Source organism: Sinocyclocheilus anshuiensis, unplaced genomic scaffold (genome assembly GCF_001515605.1).
Source record: "Sinocyclocheilus anshuiensis isolate Anshui unplaced genomic scaffold, SAMN03320099.WGS_v1.1 scaffold2640, whole genome shotgun sequence".
NCBI lineage: Eukaryota > Metazoa > Chordata > Actinopteri > Cypriniformes > Cyprinidae > Sinocyclocheilus > Sinocyclocheilus anshuiensis.
In genome coordinates, this window is record NW_015551159.1 from 49,290 (window position 1) to 55,930 (window position 6,641).

A 6,641-nucleotide genomic window follows, 5' to 3' on the forward strand; every position below is an offset into this window, starting at 1 on the left:
GTATCGGCAAGTACCAAAAATAAAAGTATCGGTATCGGGCGAGTACTGGAAAAAGTGGTATCGGTGCATCCCTAATAACCATATTTGATTACCGCGATTTGAACAATTGAGGATGAATTAATACTATCCAGCATAAAGCACAGTTTTAAGTGACAGTCTCACGTGCGCACAGCACGCAGAGTAGTTTTGGAGAAGCTGGGAGGTTTTAAAAGAGTGCCAAGGGAATTATACAAATGAATAGATTAATTAATTAATTATATGAATATACCTGTTCTGACTGTCTTCAGAAAAGATTCGATGGCATTTTGTTTTTTATCTTCGCTCCATGTAATACCTAAAGAAGTGTTCTTAATCGCAATACTGCTTTGTCCACAGAGGTTATGGGAAACAGCTGTAATAAAGTGGGGGAACTATGACGTCACTTTGTAGGCAGATCGGCTGTTAGCATCGCACTGGTTCCCTCGACAAAAAGCCAATGGGATTTTTTTCCATAGGCTTTTGGATTATCGCAAAAAATAAGCTCTGTGTTCAATCATAGTTCATGAAACTTACACGTTTTGTCCATCAAGATAATCTTCACAAAATAATACAACTTTTATGAATTTTGAAGCCAAAATAAAAGCGCCAGCACACAAACTACAGCACACGGTCACTCGCCTTCAGCGTCACCACCACCATGCTCCCGACAACTTTTCAAACTTATTTTAACACGTTCAGTGAAAAGGATTTAGTCTGTATATGAATTTTAATCCACACTACATGAACCTTTTCATATAAACTGGAATAAATACAAAACTAGAGCCAAACTAAAACTGAAATAAGACATTAGTAATAAATAGTATAGTGAATAATTATACTATTATTATAGTATACGTTATAGAGAACGTTCCTGATAACGTTCGGGGTTCAGACACACTCTCCCTGTTTAAATCTAGATTAAAGACACATCTCTTTGGCCAAGCATTCAAATAATGCATCTCATAATCACAACGTTTTACAAATGATAAACATTTCAGCCTTTAAACCATTTTTAAATGAGTCTAAAGTATTAATCATTAATTTAAACAATTATTATGAATAAATTGTTATATAAATTAAATAACAAATTAGGGGTGTGCAATATTGACAAAAAATTATATTTTCTGGGATTTTATCGATAATGATAATTAGATGATATTTCACTGAGTGTGTTATTGTGCTGGTATTCTAAGGACTACCGTGGACAGCTGACTCCTGAATTTTTGATATTCTTCATATTCTGTGTGGTCAGTTCATAGCAGTGATATAAATTAATCTTTTCCAACACGTTTTATGGGTATTTTTACCATTAAGCCATTTTTTCTAAAAGTGTGCACCATCTTTTGAGTCAAATTCTTGCATTTGGGCTGTTACCAAGCAAATGAAATCAGTATCAACAAAATGTATCTTTGCAATGCAGAGGAAACACAGAAGCGGCATTAGAAGTGGCATTTAGATGTATACACACTGTTTAATGCAGCTCTGAGGGGCATGGAATACTTTAACCAGCAGTTCTGCATAAATAATGTTTTGATATTTTAAACATAAAACATTCAAAACTGATGTTTGAAATTATTTTAAAAATTAAAAGATACTTTAAATGAAGTTAAAACCGCCAGCAGGTGGCAGCAAGTCACTGTTAATAAGTCATTGCGATTGAACCGAATCATTTAAATGGTTGATTCATTCAGGAACCAAACACCGTCATGTTGCTCAGAGACGCAAAACAGTGCTGTGGCTTTGTTTGGAATGATTTTTCTTGGCGAAATAGAACAAAAGCAGGCAATATGGTGTCCAAAACGTAAGTCTCTTAATAATAACTTCTTGTTTATTGAATAAAATCAATATCACATTTGTAATCATGCTGACTTTTGGAGAAAAAAACGGCACTCTTCATGTGATATTAACTATATGAAATGATATAAATAGATACATTTTCTGCCCCATATCTTGAATTATATAATTCTAAATGCATTTTAATAGACTGATTCATGCAGTGAAAGAACGCAATATAAATGCGCACGCGCACTAGTCTAACCTACTAGACCATCATCATGTAATGTATGCGCGCACTCTGTAGGTGTTTTGTTTGCTTTTCGCGATATACTCGATAATATCAAATCGCACATCGTTAAAACAACAATTACGATATATATACGATATATACTACGTTTTTGGGCCTGGGAACATTTCAGTTACATTGCTGTCTATGGAGGCTCAGAAAGCTCTCGGATTTCATCAAAAATATCGTAATTTGTGTTCCGAAGATGAACACTCGATAATGTCAAATCGCACATCGTTAAAACTACAATTACGATATTATCGCAGACCATATCGCCCACCCCTATTAAGATTTTTATAATGTATTGTTTTCTTATCGATCCACCAGTTCACATTTACAGCTCTGCGTGTTTGCAGGGTAAAAACATGGGTGGATTTTCACATTTGTCTGAACTCTGATCAAAACAAGTTTTATTAAAATTGCACATTCATTCTCTGGATCGCGTTTGGTAGAAATATAACCGTTTCCCCAGTAACGGCAGTACACAAAGCAGCGTAGCACCAGACTTTGAACGTGCAGCGCTCATGTTTCATAGCCTTTTGAAGTTTAATCCTCACATTGAGCCATATCGCAATTCTTGTCTTTCCGTCCCCAAATTTAAGACCTCTTGAAATCATAATTAAGACTTTCTTGTACAATTTAAGACTTTTTAAGGCCTTAAATTTGATACAACTAAATTAAAGATTTAAGACCCCGCGGAAACCCTGATAAAGTACCACATTTCAGCTATTGTTTTGTTATTTTATTTTATCCTTGCTTCTAGAAAATCCTCAATCTTTATGTTTTCTAACAGCAGCTGCCGTAAACATTTCATTTTAACGTGGCTTTAAGCACTATGCATTGTTAAAGTTTCACTTTCACTTTGACTAAGCCGGTAAATGTGGTGTTTACATGGAATAATCATGAGTTTATCTTATGGTCCGAACCCAGAGTATCCGTATCAGTAAGCGATAAAACGAGCATCTTCCATCCGAAGACTTGTGTTGTATTTCGGGGCAAAGTGATGACAGCAACCGTCTTTAAGAAACGTAACGGTTTTAAAAAATCACAAGTGGGGTGTAAGTGGTGGTGTGTTTTATGTCGTACAATAAAATGTGAAAGTATCTTGAGCTTGTGTGAACAATGGACCTTATTTTAGGGGATTTAACCAAACTCCCATTCAAAAAATCCATTGACTCTGGGACGATGGAACCGGAAGTGCTAAAATGCTAACTCGCTTCGGGGTTTTTACCTACAAAGTGACATCATAGTTCCACCACTCTATTCAGCTTTTCTATAAGCGCCACCTGCTGTCAGTGAGTGGATTTACAGAGACTTGCATTTACATTCAGGTTGTGTGCAGCAGTTTTTGTCTGGCCAAAAAAAAGGACCGAATTTGCATGCCCTGCTTTAAATTTTGACCGGTTGATGAAAAACAAGCTTATGTGGATTCTACACATTTAAACAATTCAGATTAGTTATCTAGAATTATTTATGGAGCACATAAAATACATATAATCATTTATTAATCAATTATCATTTTGACTTAACCCTTTTCTTTATTTAAAGGCTGAAATGTGAGGTTTACATTTTTATGAAACTTTTTCCAAAGCTTTATTTGAACATATACAATAGATATTTGAACATGCTATTAGATAAATTGTTGTCAGTCATGTTGTCATTTAAAATCCGGACATCATTGGTAAAAACTCTGAAAACTCAAAACTCTGCTGCTCTGTGTTTCACGGAAACCTGGCTGAAAGACGCCATGTTATCGTTTTAGTGATTATGCGAACAAAAAGTCATTTTATTTGTTGGTAAAAGTGATTGTACTTGGTAAAGTGATTTATGTGTCAGTACTTTTTGAACATTCCCAGCACAATTTAACAACACCGTGATAATACTGATAACCGTGATAATTTTGGTCAATATAACCGTGATAAGACATTTTCATACTATCCCTACTCTCCACACTGTGTATTACAACTGTTCAGATCCGATTTGTGTGTCCTGTGGCGGCGCTCTTCTGTTTTACTGAATATCTGCATTGGTTTCTATGGCAATGATGTTATGTCTATGCTATTAAAAAAACAACAATAACAGCAATACAGTTTGCAATACAGAATGTCTCTGCTGGTCTCAAAACTTAAAGAGGTGCGTAGTCCAGCTCTATATTGTCATTTTCTGCTTGACTTGCACTTCACAACAACACAACACAACATCTGACATATTTACGTTTTACGTAGCATGAGAAAGTGACATGCAAAAAAGCTACACTAAATCTGATCTGAGCGGTCAGACTGAAACAGATTTCCAGAAATGCGATTTGAATAGGATTTTAAACCACATATGAACATACCTTGAAACAGATTTGTAAAAACGGATTTTATGTGATTTTATTGCCATTTACACTGGCTAAATATGATCGGTTTCCAATTGGATATGCACAAAAATCAGATTTGGACTGACAGTCTGAACAAGGCTTAAGGGTGTACTCACACACTAAGCACGATTGCCTTGTACTGAGCCTGAACGTGATTGTCCCCCTCCCCCACTGGCCTGCAAACACATTGCACTTAATCAATCTGGGCCAGAGCAACTTTTTGTTTTGAATAAAACAGGAAATAAGGCGTTTTCACTAATACTCTAAAAATGCTGTTTTTTTTTTTTTTAACCTTTAACCCAAATGCTGGGTTCAGCCTGTTGTGTCATTTTATTGGGTTGATTTTAATCATTTTACCCAGGTGCTGGGTCATTTTTAACACTGGGTTATTTTTTTCTACCTAACTGCTGGGTTGAGCCTGTCTCCGATGAAACAACACAGCTGCTGAGTTACAGTCAGAGCACGGGCTTTTTGAGTCCTCTACAGGAGAGAGTGGTTCTCAACGCCGCCATCGCCAATTTGGTGCACTCTTTCTGGGAAATAAAGGTTTGTATTAGTGGTGTCAAAGTTAGCACGTTAATGCAGGCGATTAATTTTTTCAGTTTAACGTGTTAAAAATATTTAAAGTGAAGTGACGTGACCTAGTATGGTTACCCACACAAGGAATGTCTGCATTTATCCCATCCTAAGTGCACACACACAGCAGTGAACACACACGCACCGTGAACACACACCCGGGCAGCCATTTATGCTGCGGCGCCCAGGGAACAGTGGGGGGTTCGGTGCCTTGCTCAAGGGCACCTCAGTCGTGGTATTGAAGGTGGAAGAGAGCGCTGTACATTCACTCCCCACACCTACAATTCCTGCCAGACCTGAGACTCGAACTCGCAACCTTTGGGTTACGAGTCCGACTCTCTAACCATTAGGCCATGACTTCCCCCAAGAGCATTCCCTGACCAGGAATCGAACCCGGGCCGCAGCGGTGAGAGCGCCGAATCCTAACCACTAGACCACCAGGGAATTACCATTTAACGCAATTACCGCAGGGGCGGGGCTAGGGTTGGCCACCCCACTCACAACTGCTGCTTCTGTCACTTTTTCTCTTGACATGAAGTGCATTTATTCAGTCGCAGAACGACTGAGAACGGGAGACATTTCAGATGCGCGCTCCACTTCACTTCAGCTCCAGGCGCGAGCGTGGAAACGGTACTGTGCTCGCAGCGCGTGCTCTTCAATTGCACGCACAAAGGCACCGGCACGCGCTGTAGCCTGTATCCTTTCATATCAAAGCACGAAATAAACTACGTGCATGCAATGTTGTGGTCAGTTAAGTCATGAAGTTACCAAAAAGGCGATTAAAGCTGCCTTAAAACTGTGCATGCATGTAATACATTTTATATGAGTCACATTAGAACATGTGTCTCTGAAATGGTTCACAAAACTGTCCTGGAGCAGCCCAGCACTGTCTCACTCATCTATGATCGTGTAACACCCGATTTAACTCGTAAGCTCATTAATAGAGACTTTAAGACCTGAAGTGGATCAGAAAAGGTAAAAAGAGTTGAGAGAAAATATGATGCATGTCAGATCCGCGTCATGATCAGCAGCGGCAGCTCTTAAAGAAATAACAGCCAAAATAACCGAATAACCAGCTGCTGTGATGGCTGCGTTTACACTTGGCATTAACATGCGATCACCGTGATCTGATCAAGCAGATCGGATCATCAGTCAATCAGGACACGGCGCGTTTATACTTGGCAACATCAGCTGACTTCTCGATCTAGTTAACCGATCGGATCTGTATTTCCCGCACAATATTTAAATAAGTCTGCGGTGCAAAGTCGACCTGAAGTGGTGGGTTTTCTTTTGAAAACTATTTTCAGTCGCGGGACATTTTACAAATCAAAATAAATGTACGAGTCTCACTAGCGCTCCGTTCTTCCGACAGATCGGGAGAGAGGGGGCGGCGTTTTGCGTGATGTCAACCTGCGAATGCAGACACGATGGCTGGATTGTGCTTACAAAATGTCCCGCGACTGAAAATAGTTTTCAAAAGAAAACCCACAACTTCAGGTCGACTTTGCACTACAGACTTATTTATATATTGCACGGGAAATACAGATCCGATCGGTTATCCAGATCGAGAAGTCAGCTGATGTTGCCAAGTGTAAACGCGCCGTGTCCTGATTGACTGATGAC

General features: G+C 38.7%; 1 protein-coding gene and 1 non-coding gene across 2 annotated transcripts in view; both read right to left on the minus strand.

Moving 5' to 3' along the window:
• LOC107663326 (mitogen-activated protein kinase kinase kinase kinase 4-like) overlaps positions 1 to 6,641 on the minus strand; it is a 38,761-nt gene that overhangs the window by 16,300 nt on the left and 15,820 nt on the right. The window lies entirely within an intron of this gene.
• Positions 5,391 to 5,462, minus strand: trnae-cuc (transfer RNA glutamic acid (anticodon CUC)). The gene has a single exon. It is a non-coding gene; the product is annotated as a tRNA-Glu (tRNA).